We start from the raw sequence: 18205 nt of genomic DNA, 5'->3' as shown, positions 1-18205 counted from the left end.
AATCTATAGGCCAATTAATGAAGAAATTAACTGATAGATAAGGAGAGAAAAGAGCCTGAATACTTGGCATTAGCCATTAACCAGTACCATATAAATCTGCTATCCTTTTTGTTCAGCACACAATTGCACTTGGTGATAGGAACATATTGATGATTTCCATTAGATGTGAACGGTCAATAATAGGAATGTAAGGCTGAATTTCACAGCACTTTGTAGCTATATTTGCCATTATCCTTTTGGTTCCTGCATTATGGGTAACTTTGTTTTAAATTACTTTCATTATTCTAGACCTCATTAGGATGAAACTCTGTTTTGGTAAGAATAATACAGCGGAACATTTAGGATTAGCTGTGACTTTTCAGACTTTCTTCTTCAGCAAACTTCTAGGTGTCCATTTGAAGCTGAGAGAGAGTAAAAGCCACTTAGCTACTCAGGCATTTGAATTGGGGTTGGTAGACTGAGTTTCAGAGAAGTCTTGCAAGTGGCTCCTCAGGGGACAACCTCACATTCAGCAGAGTTTACAGCCATCTCAAACCACCAAGAAAAAAGAAAGAAAAAGAAAGTGCTAATCATGATACTGACAGAAATAGAATATATTTTAAGAGAGGTTAAACTAGTGGATCAAGCATGTTTGTTAGAAAAATGGGGTCTGGTCTTACTTTCTCCAGGAATCTAACAGCCTAAGGGCAATAATGATGATAAATATACTGAAACTGTCCCTTTCCCAGTTGTCAAGTTGCTGTCATAGAACTGCAGCAAAAAGATCCAATTTAATGAGCTCATGGGAGAAAACTAACCCTTATCTTTTGATTTACACACTTTCCTACCTCTCCCCATTCATTTCTGGATGTAATTCAAGTTTCTGACTCACTTTGTTATCTGTGGCACAGAGCTATAATGAGAATGTCTTTTTGGAGCTTGATATCATTAGGAATGTTGATGTGACATTTGTTGTTTTTTTTTTATACCGTCCTATCTACTGTGATGAGCAGCCATGTAAATGCCTTTTATTTATTTGGATTTTTTTTTCATTTTGCTTGTTTAAAAGAAAATATTTCTTCTAAATAGGAAGTATTCCTCAATATAATAGTAGTTTTCAGATAAAAAAGTGCACCAGCCTGCCCTGGTGCCTGAGATTATTCTTCCCCACGTGCAGTCCTTGCCATTTCCCTTTGTTGAACTTCATGAGGGCTCACCTTTTCAGAAACACAGTTGCCTAGCTAACAGATGCAGCAGCTTGTGCAGAGCAGGGTATAGAAGTGTCCCAAAAACTGCATAGGAGAGCAAGTGGCTCCTGAACAGCCATGAACATGTCAAAGGGCATTGTCCACATCATCAGGTGGAGAAGCTACCTCTCTCAGGGGCATCAACTGTGTAGGAGGTTCAGAGGGAGGATATGGCCACCCAACTCTCAGGCTACAGAGTGTGTTTGGAGGAAGAATTTTAGAGAAAACAGGCAGCAGTGATGTCTTAGGCATCTAAGCAGTCTAGGAGCTGTGTTTATAGACTGCCCTGTTAGAATAAGGTATTTCACCAAGTATTACACACCTAACATCTATTTTAAGACACGGTAGCACTGATCACAGCATGCTGTCATTCAGACATCTCTTTCCCATGTGTGTGGCCAAAGAAAGTTGGTCAGGCTGATCATGTTGGTTGTGCAAGACGTGCTTCCTGAAAAGAGCTCTTTATTTCTCAAGCATACAAATGAAAAGATGTTCTCATAAGAGGAAGGCTATATGCTAAAGGTCAAATCATGTCCTCTTCCTTGACTTTCCAGAGCAAAGCCAAATGAATCTCATAAAAAACCACAATATATTTCTTGGGGGTTTAGAGTTGAGGAATGTGACTTTGCTATCAGTGCAGCCACAAGCAGAATGTACACAAACCCTGGGAACATCTCAGAGAACAGAATTTATCAAGGGAACATAGGAGTCATAACAACTCCCACAGGAGCACCAGTCACCATTAAAGTGTTCATGTTGTGACTGGTGAGTGCTGATGATAGAGTACAAACTTTTGTTTTTCCCATCCAAAGTGAAAGCCCTTTTAAACTTAATCAGTCCCCATATACACCACAGGAATATTTCCTTTAATTTGCTTTATTAGCTTACCATTCTTTCCTGGAATGTTGTACATTGTAAACTCATAGTTGCTCTGTAACCATGTAAGCTCTGTTTACTTGAAAGTGATATGGAAAATTACTCAGATGGTTTATCTCTTCCTGGCACATCCCTTTCATAAGATGATACTAAGTAGGAAAAACTGATAGAGTCATCTCCTGCCCTATCTGGATCTTATCCAGCATTCCCTGAAGTGAACGGAAATATTCCCATCACTTTTCAGGGTACTTGGACTGTTACAAGAGCTGTGAGGGAGGTGGATCACTCTCATACTTGGTCTGCTGTTCTCATAGCAAATGAAAAGCCAGATTTCTGTGAATGCTGCGCATACCGTGCAGACTCTGTGAGCCTCTTTGAGTCCATTGCTATTTATAACAGCTGATGATTATACTTCATTTTTCAGCCTGATGGTCTCAAAGGACCTTGCAAACATCTGGCTGAACAACAATCCCTAGATCAGTGACTGTTGCAATCCAGCTGCTATTAGCTAAGACATGTCAACTGCTTAGAACTCGGAGGCAGGAAAGACTATGGCATCTTTTATCATCAAGCCACTATTTACTGCTGCTTTGTCCAGTACATTTTGCAGAATTTCCAATACATTTTCCAGGATTTCAGACATCAGATAGCTCAGGTGGAGCAGTAGTTCTAAAAATCAAAATGTCCAAAAATCACAGAAGAATGGCTGCTCTGCATCAAGAACCCAAAATGAGGGATCTACACATGGGCAGGCATTTTATCACTGGTCATCTGTTCACCTGGGAAATTCTAGGGAGAGAGATCCTGAAGTATGCACCCAGGTGGACCTGCCCCTCCTTTTTGGGGTGGCCTTATTGTCACCATTGAATTCTCTGATCTTTTATGTGACTCAGAATTCTATCCTGTAACTCTTGTGTTTATCTCAGACAGCATTTAGAAAGCTGTCCTGTGTTGCTTTCAAGTCCCATTTATGAAAAAATACTCCACAGTGGCTGATGTGTTGTCCCAGTAATTTATTATATTGTTTTTTAAAAAAAACACAGCTCATTCTTGCACTAAATTTTGTTAATGTCTTCTTTTAGTCATGAGTGCACTGAATACACAGTTTTCAGCATAAATTTGCTGCAGTAATAAACTGATATTTGGTTTGCTTTATCTAAGGAAGAAATTATAAATCTGTTTTTATTTTAATTTATAATCTATTCTTGGAGTCCTGGTCTTAAATAGGTTTATCACTTTGAAAAGGGGGATCTTTCCTAACTAATTTGATTAACTTGTGCCCATGACATATTTGAACTGATTTATGGCACCTTTGCCTATGTCTATGTAAGTCTATGTCTATATAAGTAAACTGAGGAGCATCTGTCCTTGGGCTCAAGTGCATTAAATGACCACATGTGCTGTTAGATATTTGGCACTCTCCCTTGCATGTGTTTGGCCTGAGCAAACTGATTTTCCCCCCGAATAGGCTGAGGAATACTGGTATTTCAAAAATCCAAGGGAGGGCACAGGGAGAGCATCCATAGTGTGTGTTTGTTTTGGAAGTCACTGGGATGCACAACAAGCTATTAGGCTTATTCAGAAGGAAGTGAAGGGCCTGAACACCTTTCCTATGATGTGTGAATACCTGCAGCCCATCCAGAACTGCTGGTGAACATCTGGGTAGGATGTCTGGTAGATAGGCCGCAGATGCATGGTTTATTTTTTTCTGCTGAATGAGTAGTTTTGTGCCTCCAGGACAGATCAAGCTTCCCGGCTGTGTACTCAGTGTGCTTCATGCTTCTATCAAGATGGGAAATCCCAGTCATGTATGCAGTAGCCACAGGGATGTGTGCAGTTGTTACCATCATGTGTGTTGACAGGATCAGTCAAAACATCCATTACGTTTCAGTGTTATGTTTTATATATAACACTACCCAGCTGAGTGCAGGAGACATATCCACAGAGGTATGTAGGTGCTTCACCATTTTTAGAAGCCAAACACCCCCAGTTTCATAGGGAATAGGTACCTAAATGCCTTTGTAGAGCAAATAAAGAGCCCTAGAGGGAAAGTGGTTTTACTTTTTTTTTTTGACTCTTCTTACTTTGTTTCCCTGTTCCTATTGCATTCTTCTTATGTGGAGCAGCATTAACTTTTTTTCTAAATTTGAATGAGTATATATATAATGTTACTGTTGTATAACATTATTGCTATAGAGATTACTTTGGCAAGTAAAATTGCCCTCTACATACTGTAATGAATATATAGAACATTTTAGAATTCGCATGAATCGGATTTAATTTCTTAACAAGTTATACATTTTAAAAAAAGGTATTTCATAAAAAATCTACATAGTGCTTATTCAATCATCTGTTGCAAACATCTGCTGCTGATAAATTGTTTTGATTTATCATACTTAGCCTGTTAGGGTCTGATCCTGTCCCCAAGGAAGTCAACTGCAATTTTATTATTCTTGTCTACTCAAAGAAGGATAGAGACTTCATTCAGCTTAGTACTCAATTTCAATTATAATGTAATCTTCTTCTACCAGTGTGCAGTTTAGTTTCTACACCAATGGTATTGTGATATTGTATTTTTTACCAAGTTCTATTGGAACATAACATCCCTGTCACGAGCATTTTTCAGTCTCCTATAGGCTAGTGATACTTTAGAATATACAAGAAAAAGTAGCACTTATGTACAAAAGTATCTTGAAGGGTGTTGAATTACAGGCAATGACCTCTTTCAGGTGTCATTTATTTGGTACATCAGCCACTAGGTTCCTTAAGATTTTTTCCTCAGTCAATTTTTTTTTTCTTAAAGAGATATAGTTACTTTACATTCATGCAGTTTTCCTCAAGTATACTACCATCTTTTGTCTTCTTATGTTATGTAAAACAACTACGTATTACACAGTAATTTGAGTTTCTAGTTGCTACCTTAAAAATGTATCTGTGATGTCTACTTAAACTGCAGTATTTTCCTTAAATCGTTTTAAAATCTAAATCTGGCTGCACCCTATAATTAGAAATTAAAACCTTTTGTTTGAAAGCAGATCCTGTCCAGATATTTCAGATGAGATGCTTCAAGGTTAGCTGCTGATTTTTCTAATAAACCAACAGCAGGATATTCTCTACTTAAATATTTTAAAAATACTCAGATACACATACCCCTGTTCCATAGAAAGAAGAATTCTTTTTTAAAAGAATACAATACTGCTTTAGCTATTCATTTATATGTATGAACCCAGCCATATTACAGACATAAACACATACCTGCCTGAACAGATGTTATCATTAAATGTCTAGATAAATATTTTAATTTTGACAGCAGTACATATTTCCCCATAAAGTATAAAATAAAAAAAGATGCCTCCTGCCTTCAGGGACAGCTTTTGAGGGATCTAACTTGAAAGAGGGCATGATGAAAACAAAGCTAAATGTATTTTTAAAAAGCATTAAAGCACTCCTCTACCCGTTGCGATATTAAAAATTACTCAGTTTTCAGTATGTCACACTTTCCTACAGCGGGAAAAAATGAAGTTGACAGCTGTGTGTAAATTAACGGTTATTTAAGTAGTTTCTGTAATGTACACACGGAAATTGGCTGTGGTTTATGATCTAAAGCACAGTCTAAGGGTATGTGACTAAAGCTGCTTTTGTCTTAAGCAAAAGTCCGTGTGTTAGCCCTAATAACTGTGTATTTGTATTTAGTGGTTATGACCAAACTACAGAGTGACAGGAGCTGAACACAGCAGGTTACATTTAGGATTTGTAAAGTCCTTGGAAAGAAGGTGTCCTACAGCAAAGAAGATGCATCTGAATTACTGTAAGAAGAGACATTATCTAACGGTGAGATTCAGGGATTTCATGGAACCTGCTCAGTAACCGTATTTATTGTGCTTAGCCAGACATTCAGTCTGCACTTCCAACCCTGACCTCTCCCTGGGCAAAGTGTATGTATAAGTAAAATAATTATAATGAAGTATTTCTACTCTGAAGGGAAACTAAACGGAAATAAAAGTTATCACGATTCCTGAGTTTGCTGATGAACCCAGACAGAGCAGAGGAAGGAGCTGCTTTTTCATTCTTTGCAAGTTTTCTTCCCATTCTTTCCTATGTTTTCTCCATCTCAAAAATTGATATTTTTATTTACTTTTCCAAGCAAGCAGTTTAAAATATATGTCTGTTAAAAAAAAAACAAGCCCTGCCTGTTCCTCCTTCATAGGATCCTCCTCTCCACTTTATAGAAAGAGAAGACTGCTGATCAGGGTAAGCCTGTCAACCCCAAAGATCTACATCTGTCAACCCCTACATCTCCACAGAGTGTGAAATTAAAGTGTGACACTCCTTGTCACAGGTTGTTGGAGATACTACCTGTTTAACTAGGCTGGCAAATGTTGCTAGAGGCACCATTGCAGGAAAACATACTTTAAAGCTGATCAATACAAAGATACAATTTTGATTCAGGAAGCCTCAAACCCGAAGTGTACTTGAAACTGGAAGTGCGTATAGGGTAGGTGTGACTTCTGGCATCCCCTAACTCTGCATTTTCCCCTGAGCACAAATTTCTGTCCTCTTGGAGCATATTTCTGAGAACAGATGGGAGAGGAAGATGACTGGGAACAGTCAGTATGGGTTTGCCAGGATGAATCATGTCTGAGCAACCTGATTGTCTCCTGCAAAAACATGTCTGGATTACAAATAAGGAGAGAACACAGGATGCCTTTCACCTTGTCTTTGGCAAGATTTTTGGTACTGTCACCCACCAGAGTCAGGCTGAGTGAGTAACCAGATGTGTAAAATACTGGATAGGCAAGCTGACCAATACTGTAGCAAAAGGTAGAGAAAATAATAGTGTTTTTTTTTTCTTTAGGTTTTTCTCCCATTTATATTCCTACTAGAACATCAAACTGGTGAAGACTGGGGCAGTCACCCTCTAAGAAGAGGCTGGGGCATCTGGACTTGCATAGCTTGGAGCAAAGACGGATTCTGGGGGAATCGAACAGTAGCCACCAGTGCCTATGTGGAGGTCATCAACATTATGTAGCTGGGTTCATCACAGCCATGTACATTGTAAGGACAAGGGACAATGAGCATTAACTGAACCAGGAGAGGTTCACCCTTGATATAAGGAAAAATTTCTTTCCTAAGACGACAGGCAGAGGCACAGGTTTTGCTCTTCTTGTCCTTGGAGGTTTTCAAGCCTCCACTGGATGAAGCCCTGAGCAGCCTGGTCTGACTTCAGATCTGACCCTGCTGTGAGCAGGAGGTTGAATTAGAGGCCTCCTGAGGTCCCTTCCAGCCTGAAATATCCTGTGATGGAAGTTATCCTGTGATCTTATGACTCTCCACTCTTTGAAATAAATAGCAAGGCAAAAATGAACTTTTGTATGTCATGACACAATTATTACACTATTCTTCATTAACAGGTGAAGTAATGAACAAATAAACGTAAAGGTAGCTTTTTGAAAGTCATTTGTTTTCCTTGTTGGTTTCCCAATCCATGTTTCTTACTTCACAGCATTCTACCCAATTTAGAACAATATGAGGAAATGTATTTTGTGTCAATCACAAAGTCTCAAAACAAAAGTGAATTCTTATTGTGTGTTTTTTTTACACATCCTGAGAGATGCTAACTATTTTGCCGAAGAAACACTGTTGATACGAATACTTACAGAATTTTAAGAATGTTTTTCATTCTGTCATGAAAATAATTATATAGAATCATAGAATAGTTAGGGTTGGAAAGGACCTTAAGATCATCTAGTTCCAACACCCCTGCCATGGGCAGGGACACCTCACACTAAACCACCTCACCCAAGGCTTCGTCCAACTTGGCCTTGAACACTGCCAAGGATGGAGCATTCACAACCTCCCTGGGCAACCCATTCCAGCTCATCACCACCCTTACAGTAAAGAACTTCTTCCTTATACTCAGTCTAAACTTCCCCTGTTTAAGTTTTAACCCATTAAGCCTTGTCCTATCACTACAATCCCTAATGAAGAGTCCCTCCCCAGCATCCCTATAGGCCCCCTTCAGATACTGGAAGGCTGCTATGAGGTCTCCAAGCAGCCTTCTCTTCTCCAGGCTCAACAGCCCCAACTTCTTCAGCCTGTTTTCATACAGGAGGTGCTCCAGTCCTCTGATCATCCTCGTGGCCCTTCTCTGAACTTGTTCCAACAGTTCCATGTCCTTTTTATGTTGAGGACACCAGAACTGCACACAATACTCCAGGTGAGGTCTCACAAGAGCAGAGTAAAGGGGCAGGATCACCTCCTTTGACCTGCTGGTCACGCTGCTTTTGATGCAGCCCAGGATACGGTTGGCTTTCTGGGCTGCAAGCACACACTGAAGCCGGCTCATGTTCATTTTCTCATCAACCAGCACCCCCAAGTCCTTCTCGGCAGGGCTGCTCTGAATCTCTTCTCTGCCCAACCTGGAGCTGTGCCTGGGATTGCTCTGACCCAGGTGTAGGACCTTGCACTTGGCATGGTGAAAGTTCATGAGGTTGGCATCAGCCCACCTCACAAGCGTGTCAAGGTCCCTCTGGATGGCATTCCTTCCCTCCAGCGTATCAACCGAACCACACAGCTTGGTGTCATCGGCAAACTTGCTGAGGGCGCACTCAATCCCACTGTCCATGTCAGGGACAAAGATGTTGAACAAGACCGGTCCCAACTCCGATCCCTGAGGGACACCACTTGTTACTGGTCTCCAGCCGGACATTGAGCCATTGACCACAATTCTTTGCATGCGGCCATCCAGCCAGTTCTTTATCCACCGAGTGGTCCATCCATCAAATTGATGTCTCTGCAATTTAGAGACAAGGATGTCGTGTGATTTTCATGTACCTTAGCATGCCTTCCAGGAGAATCTGCTCCAAGATTTTGCCAGGCAAAGAGGTGAGACTGACTGGTCTGTAATTCCCCAGGTCACTCATTTTCCCCTTCTTGAAAATGGGGGTTATATTTCCCTTTTTCCAGTCGTCGGGAACTTCACCTGACTGCCATGATTTTTCAAATATGATGGACAGCGTCTTAGTAACTTAATTTGCCAGCTACTTCAGGACCCGTGGGTGGATTTCATCAGGTCCCATAGACTTGTGCACGTTCAGGTTTTTAAGATGGTCTCGAACCAGATCCACTCTTACAGTGGGCCTAAGGTAAATATGCATCTCTTCCAAACTGCCTGAGTAGGAACAGGTATAACGATCTCCCTGAATAAAATGCATGGTACCAATGAGAGGCTGAGATACAGATTTGAGCAACACACTCTTATGATATCTTTAATCAGAAGTTTTAAGTTTTTTCAATCTCTTTATGCCCTTCTTGAAATAAAAGATGAAAAAATCCTCCAGGCTTAACAAAGTCACATGCTTGCTGCTTGAATAAAAAATGTAATTAGAATTTAGCCATTGTGAATGAAGAAGACAGAAAGAATTGCAGCCTCAGATTGCTATTTCAAATGTCAGGAAAGGCTGAGTGACTCTGAACTTTGCACACATTAGGTATGTGAGACCTGGGGATTGTTTAAGTTAGACAGTGGGAGCTATAATCAGTTGTAATGTAAGTGGGTGTAATTTCATTTCTGTAAATGAAGCCAGAGTTGTACTTAGCTCTGTATCACATTCACCTCTATATTATAGGCTATGTTAAATTAATGTGCTTCTTTTTATTTCCTGTTTTCTCTATGATCTTTGACAAGTACTTCACCTTTGTAGGTTGCATTTGTTTCACCTCATTTTGGCTTTTAAAAGTTAGACTTCTCTCACAAACTGCACTCATATAGACAACGGAGGCTGTAACTTGAGCAATTGCTTTTTTCCCAAGCACTGAACTCACCTGCTGGGACTGTTAACCCTTGGGGAGCAGGAACGACTCAAGCAAGCCACCACAGACCCTCTGGTCTGACCTTCTTTCACAGGGTAGTCACACTAGATGTTCCTGGGTGACTTCACCTCTTTGCCAACCATTCCACACACTGATGCTCCAGTTCTCAGCAAGAATGCTAGCAGCACTGATAGTTAAATCAGTTTCCAGCTTCTGTCTCTCAGCCCATGGGAGATCATTCAACAGCTTTCCCACTGACTTTCTCCTCTCCTTAGTGCCCAGGCTCCAGCGTTTGCTTTCTGAAAGTATTATCTTATTCCAGACACTTTTATAAATAGTTAGGCTTATACTTCAAAACATCATTACAGTCAGAACCTTTCTCCACTTAAGCATAGAATCATAGAATAGTTTGAGTTGGAAAGGACCTTTAATGGTCATCTAGTTCAACCCAGTTGTCATGGGCAGGGACATTTTCAACTACAGGTTGCTCAGAGCCCCACGTGACCTGGCCTTGAACATGCCAGGGATGGGTCATTTACCACCTCTCTGGGCAACTTGCTCCAGTGTCTCACCACCCTCTTTGTAAAAAAAATCTTCTCTATATCTGGTCTGAATCTTCCCTCTTTTACTTTAAAACTATTACCCCATGTCCCATCACAGCAGGAGCTCTTAAAAATTCTGTATCCATCTTTCTTATAAGTCCCCTTTTTATATGTACTATTCCTAATTTAATAGGAAAACACCTGATGGGAAGGTACAGAGAAGGCTCCTCAGAGTGAAGGAGGAGAGACAGCAGAAACACATGACAAGAGAAATTTCAGTTAGGTACAAGGGAAAACGAGTCACAGATTTCCAAGGGAGGCCGTGGAGTTTCCATCCTTGGAGATATTTAGAACTTGATATAATAAAGTATGAAATACTATACACATCATCTCAGAGCTAAATAGTTTTGCACTGGACAAACAGTGTTGGGTGGGTTGAAAATCATCTGGTTGAATTGTAATAAGTCTGATAACAGTCAATGGGACAATATTCAGGCGATAACTAGTATCCAAGAGAAATGTGTTAACATCATTGAAATCTGGGTTGAAAGGGACACAGAGTTGTTTCCTACCAGCCACTTCAAAGTAGAACCCACTTCACTAGGGTTAGTCAGTGTGTGAGATAATCCAAGGAGTCATTTCACCGAAAATCACTGTCTTTTGGCATTAGCAAAGCATTTAACAAGGCTAAGAGGCATTGGCCTTTCTGTAAGTATAACACTTTTCTCCTTGCAGTGTAATGCAATCACACAGTGATGCAGTTATTAATGTCACAAACCCTTCTCTGAGTCAGAGACTGTCTTTTTCTTCATGTTTCTACAATAACTGTCAGTGTCAGATACCAGCCTGTTTGCATCTATGGAACATCATAGGTGTGTACTACATATATGTATCATACCATGATTATAAGGTCAGACATTTCTTCACCCAAACTTTTTTTAATCTATGTTGCAAGCATTTCTTTTTCCTTTCATGTTGTTTTTGTGATTTATGGATTTAGAAGTATGAAAAATCATATATATATATTTTTTATCATAAGTATTTTCCAGGAAAATATTTTTTAAAATATAAAAAAATGCAGTGTACCATTAGTCTGTTTCTCTTTGTGCATTACAATTTGCTCATTTTCAGTGTACTTTCACACTGATTGAAGTTAATGATTGAATCTTCTGCTTTAATTACATGTGTCAGAAGTAATTTATCAACGGAGAAGTAATTAATATGTGCTTTAATAAGCAATACCTCCTATGATCTGTAAAACAATTTTTAATCTGCTTTTCTGGCCCTTGGAAAACCCAAGGATATTTTAAATGAGATTAAGTGAGAACTGCATTTTCTTAAGTTATTCATGATCAGCTGTTTTTAGCTGTAGCTTATTAAAAGAAATATGGTAGGAAATCAAGGCATTTTGATAGAACTCATATATAGATTTCATTCATCAAAACACCAAAAAAAGGGTTTTAAACCTCTGAATGCCCAGCTATTCATCAAGTTTTCAGCAGAGCAATTTTATATACAAAACCTCAGAAAACACTGGTGCTATAGACATCTTTGTTCATAAAAGTGAAATAAGAAAGACATCTCCTAAAATTTGAGAAGACTATTCCAATCTAGAGGTTCGTCCGACCCATTAATAAGATTAATGGTAACATTGCATTGAAGATGTCACTCACAAGACTTTCAATGAAAGCCAATAAAATGACAAAGTTTTGCATGATTACAGCTTTGTTAACCAACAACAAATAGGGCTTTTATATTGTAAAAGAACAATAAATTAAGGATTAGTATAACACACATATGCCTTTAAAATAGAATGGTATCCTGCTAGGAAATTCAATAGGGCTGCCTAATAACTAACTGCAATGAATAAATCAGGGATAATGAGTAATACTCATTCTGTTGCATGGCTCTGCAAAACAGAAGATGTATTTCTTAGAACAGCAACCTACTTATTTGCTTAAATATTTCAGTGTTACCTTAAAATCAAACCTTAGATCTGACTAGAGGAGTATTTTGACAAAGCATTTCTAACATTGAGCAAAACTATATAACGTTGTTTTATGCCATTTGCCTGCAAGAAACACTTGCAAAATATGCCTTCTTTGCATTTTCTTGTCAAAATGTGATACTGAAATTTAAAGGGCACTCATTGACTGGACATCTGCGAAGGAAAGATGATGATGATGGAAAGCAAGTTTGGAAATCATGGAATCATAGAATAGTGAGGGTTGGAAAGGACCTTAAGATCATCCAGTTCTACCTCCCTGCCATGGGCAGGGACACCACCACACTAAACCTAGCATTTTACCAGCACTTTGGTTCAGTTTTTCATGCACTCTAAAAAGGAAAGAACATGTAACATGAAGAACAATATAAAGCTTCATGCGTATTTAAGAAAAAGCAAGCAGTCCTTAGATAAACTGTCCTCTCCCCTTCACTTTCTATGGCTTTTAGACCACAAAACTGCAAAATGCTGCTTTAGAAAAGATGACCATTCATCCTAGCCAGACTTAGACATGTCAATTTATGCCAGACTTTTACATATCCTGACATTATAAACTTCACTCAATTTTATGATACATTTTCCCTTTCAACAGAAATACTGAACATCTTTCCAGCATACATATTCATTTCCTTTATCTCTTCTTCTTTCCATGAGAATTTAATGGACTAAACATCTGAAGGCTCCCCTTCTCACTGAGACTACTAGGAATACTACTTAAGGGAAGGGTGTCTTCTTTTTTAAGATGGAGGCTAAGAAGAAATAGAAAAACAGGCTGTGAGGAATAAAGAAAGGATTACCACGTGAAGACTACAGAGAACAGAAACGGAAGCAGAGGACAAGAAGGATTGGGATCATGAACTGAGAGAGACTTTAGGAAGAAATGGAAGTAAAAAAATTAGTTGGAAGGCGAATTTTAACTATCATCAGCTCAGATGCAAAGCTGCTGTGAAGCAAAGGCAAATCAGGTTAATGCGAGTGAGGTAGGAAGAGGGTAAAAGTGAGGTTTTCAGCTGTGGGAAGAAGGAAAGGAAAAGAACTAGGGAGAAGGTTTAGCATGTGGGAGGTGGGGAGGCATTCAGAGGTGGCTCTGGGATGGTGAAAGAGAACCCTGAGATAGTGGAGGGACCAGGAAACATCTGGAGCAGGGGGAGAAGGGCAAGGTGCATTGGTGGAGGGCTGCACAGCAAAAGTGATGAGCTGGGAAGAGGTATGGGGCTGAAAAGAGCAATATTCAAACAGTGTAAGGCAGGAGAGGGGTGATCAAGGCAGACATAGACGTGTTTCAGTAACACAAATTGCATTTGTACCCCTTCCAAAGAGTGTATGTTTGTATATTGTGGACCCTGCTTTTTTCTTGTCTTCTTTTTTATGCTCGTTAAAACAAATTTTAAATTACACATAATTAACAGGAGAAAATAGCTCCACATTTTAGAAGATATGTTGTTTTATAAAAATAGAAAGAAATAAACAAGGACTATCTGTCTTGCGAAAATAATATTTTGCAATCCAGAGCTGGTTGCTCTGGTAACTTTAAAAGATACTTTTCCTCCTGAACTGAGAAAAAAGCTAACTTCTAAAGCTGTTCAGCCAAGTAGTTCAAGCAGATGGTGAGTGACCCCAGCAAACAGAAAAGTGAATGGATTATTGAAATTGTCTCAGTATTTGAGCTATAGCACCTATCTTCCAAGGGGCATTTCTGAAGTACTTGGTTTATACCATTCAATTTTCCTCCTAAGTCTGTGAATTAGGTCAGAGAAAAAGGATCCTTCAACATCTTCTTGAAATGGTCTTATCTCAAATATCTGACAGAATCACATGGAGATTTCTCTGCATGGTACAACCTCTTGTTTCCACATTTGTGAATACAACAGAGAATTAGTTTTGCTCTGAGATTTGTAGAGCAGAACAGAATAGAATAGAATGAGTAGAACAGAGTGTTACATGTATTTTGAAGAAGATAGAAGGAGACAAAATGATTCCTTATGTAGCTCCAGTGTGTTCATAAGAGTTGCATCAAGGAAGATGAATAATACCCAGTGCATTTTGCTTTCATGTTAATGAACATTAAAATCCTACAAAGGGCAAAGCCAAATTGAAAAGAAAAAAAGTTTTGCATTTACAATCAATGGAGGTGGAGATCTGTGAAAAAATATTAAATACTATTTCTATGATACTTATTTAATAAACATGCAGAAAAGATAGACAAATACATGTTCTTCTTTAGGTAACTCTCAGATTTCCCTTATGCCTTGGCATTCAGGTTTCCATTAAGAGAGTTTTAATTGACACAGCTGTAGTTTCCAGTGCATTTCTAAATGCTACATGAAGGGTGGTGAGAATGGTTAGTGCTTCATCTTCCCTTTCCATTTTGATGTCTCCTCCTGGGCATTATATGGAAGATCATGTATCACAGAAATCAGTATAGGCATGTGCTTGCATAAAACACTGATCTTTCTCTCAAATCTTATTCTGTTGCTGTACTGGGTCTGACTGAGACGGAATTAATTTTCCCTTCCTCACAACAGCCCTCATAGCTCTGTGCTTTGTACTAGTAGCTACAAGGTGTTGGTAACATACCAGTGCTTTGGCTACTGCTGAGCAGCGCTCGCACAGCATCAAGGCTGTCACTCCAACATTCCCCTCATAAGCAGGCGGGGAGTGCGTGAGATCTTGGGAGGGGATAGGCAGGACAGCAGACCCAAACTGACCAAAGGGATATTCCACACCGCATGACACCCGCTCAGCAATAAAAGCTAAGAGAAAGGAGGGGGGGCATTTGTCATTTCAATGTTTGTCTTCCAAAGCAATCACTATGCATCCTGAAGCCCTGCTTCCTTGGAAGTGGCTGGGCATTGCCTGCTGATAGGAAGGTATGAATAAATCTTTTGTTTTCCTTTGCTCCCATGCATGGCTTTTGCTTTATTTAACTAAATTGCCTTTATCTTGACCCACAACATATTCTTCCATCTTATTTTCACCCCCTTCCTGTCCTGCTGAGGAGGGCAGTGATAGAGTGGCTTCATGGGCACCTGATGTCCAGCCAAGTTCAGCCCATGACATCAGCAAAAAGATCAGCAATGCAGAACAGGGAAAATTCTTCCTGTTACGCTTCCCCTGCTGGTACCTGTTTCTCTTTCTTCTTCATCACCAAACCACTACTTCTTCTGACCCAAGCATTCAAAAGCACAACAGTTATACCCCTATAAGTGGCAGTAGTTATGGCACCTCAGTAACCATAAGAATAAATTGGACATTCCTCTTAAGAACTTCTGATGGTCCTTGGATCAGGAGTGGCCTATCAACCAGCTGAAATGTACAGTACTTTCTTTTCCCTGTAGGGATTGACCATTTTATTGACTGTTCCTCACTACAGGCAGCTACAGGATTTTTTCTGATGTTTACTTTATGCTCAGGCAGCTTCAGTTTTCTTGCATATGACAATTACAGGTTTTGAGTTTATTCTTAAGATTCCTTTATGTTTGAAGTTTGCATTGGATTATAAAATTGAAAATGTACTCTTTGTTCTCTTGAAGAATATTACTCTGACTAGAAAGCTGCATAGACTATTGCTGGTAAGCAATATTTCCCTGGAAAAGGGGAATGACTTGTTTCTCACCTATATCTACATTTCTCTTGGCTTGCGGTCATGGGTGTCATATGTGTCTGATGATTTTCGTCCACATTTAACTTTTTCACCAGAATTGCTTTGAAGTGGTCTGATCACGCCAATGTGTTTGTTAGTTAATTCACTGCTGAAAATCAGTCTCCTCTAGGTTACTCTAAGTAGGAGACTTCAAGAGAACACTTCTGGAAAACCATCTGACTTTGAGTATGTCTACAGTAGCGCTGCAGTTGGGATCAGGACTGTGGTCTGGAAGCAAGTAGCCTTTTGTTCCCACTTTGATTTGTGATCTTACAGCACACAGACTGACTCTTCCAGCTAAGGCTAAACCAGAAGTGGAGCCCACCTCTGTGCCATTGATGAGCCCTGAACTCACATGGCCAGACCAGAGCAAGGTAGTCCAAGTAAGTGAAACTGCTTTGGAAACACAAAGATGGTATAGATTTTGGGTCCCCACATACATTTTTTATTCCAAATGGTTCCCATTATGTTGCATGACTCCCTAGCCTTTACTTGGCTTTTGACAACTTCCAGAATCTTAAAGAGCTTGAAGGAGTACTCCTTTTGGCAGGAAGGGGAAGAAAAGTTTAAAACCAAGGGCATAAGCTTGTTGTTGAAGACTTATCCTAGTTTTGACTACTAGGTGCTTTCAGGCATGGTTCTCTGATGGCTAACTCGAATCTGAGAGGACCTGAATCATTTCCCAGCTCCCAGCTGTTTGCATGACTGGGAACACCAGCACTGTAAGAGACACACAGCCTTTAGACACATTGTCTAAAAAGACACAGCTTTGTGGACATGTATGCATTTCCCACTGACACCAGCATATTAACATCAGTACAGTTAGCTTGATGGGCTACCCACGTGTGAATGTGCAGTCAGTAGCTATTAGCCATGTTTTGCACACAGGTATCTGGCATGTTGTTAAATACCAGCAGCAGCTCCATGTCAGTCTACTGAAGGAATTCAAACACTGCTAATGTCACTGGTGCTGCTCCAATATCAGTGAGAACAGGGAACTCGACCTTAAATAAATACTACCCCAAGTACTCCTTGAGGATTTTCATAGTGCAATGCAATTTCTTAGCTAAGTGCAGTCTGACTGTCACTGTGGGATGTGTGACTCTTCCACAGGCAGAACTGACCTGCTGCAGATCTAGCCCAGGGAATTACCCTTTTTTCTGCAGAGGCTTGTGCTTTTCTGTGGACATCCCTCATTCCTGTTTCAGTCTTTGATGGAAATAAAAATAATGGTTGTTATCTTGTCAACTGTAAGGTCAACATTCAGAAGTGGTGTAAATTATACTGCTGTAAATCAGTCCAAGAGAGTGTCAGATGTGTTTTGATAAAAATTGCATATTAGAGAAGCAGAAAGGTGGAAGTGAAGAAAAGGAATTGAGCAAAGTAAGATAAGTGGGCTGTTATCCCAGAGAAGGCCAGAGTACACATCCTTGAATAAAGACTGCAACATGTAGCCAGAAAATTGTCTCCTGAGCAATCACTTGATTATTAATGCAGAAATAGGTAGTCATTATTAAGTTGGACCTTTTGCCATGCAACTTTTCTTCATATTCTCTTTTGAAGACAAAAGTCTAATTATAGAGTAAACTTTTTATTAATCATTTCCTTCCATACCACCACTGCTGACCCCTCTATATTCAATCGTAACTCTCTAATGTTACTAAAAAAAACAAGCCACTGGATTATTTCTGCTTTCTCATATAATATTTTTCTATACAAAAGAGAATAATAAAAGTCAGTTTTCTCAAAAATATATCAAAACAGGACTAGCTGGTATAGGTAGGTTTGCTCTGAAGAGTTTGCACAGGAGAAAAATTTCCATCCCAATTGCTCAGTAGTATCAGGCTAACCAGGACTGTGAGAGCTATTTGTACATCTTTCTCACTGTGTAGAATAATCAAAAAGTGCAGGCAAGGAAAGCAGAGGGAGCTCTAGATGTCACATTGGACTGAACAGTCAAATTCAAATCTGCGCCACAGCTTTGTCTTTTGTTCTCTAAATCTTCCAAATGAGAGCATTCTCTGGAGCAGATTAATTAAAATTTCAGAGCCACATGTGTGCACATTTGGATGTCACTTAGGTACCCAGCTGTCAGCATATA

Source organism: Pezoporus occidentalis, unplaced genomic scaffold (assembly GCF_034315485.1).
Source record: "Pezoporus occidentalis ecotype Australia unplaced genomic scaffold, CSIRO_AGI_Poc_V1 ctg18, whole genome shotgun sequence".
In the NCBI taxonomy this organism is placed as follows: Eukaryota; Metazoa; Chordata; class Aves; order Psittaciformes; family Psittacidae; genus Pezoporus; species Pezoporus occidentalis.
This window is presented reverse-complemented; position numbering follows the sequence as displayed.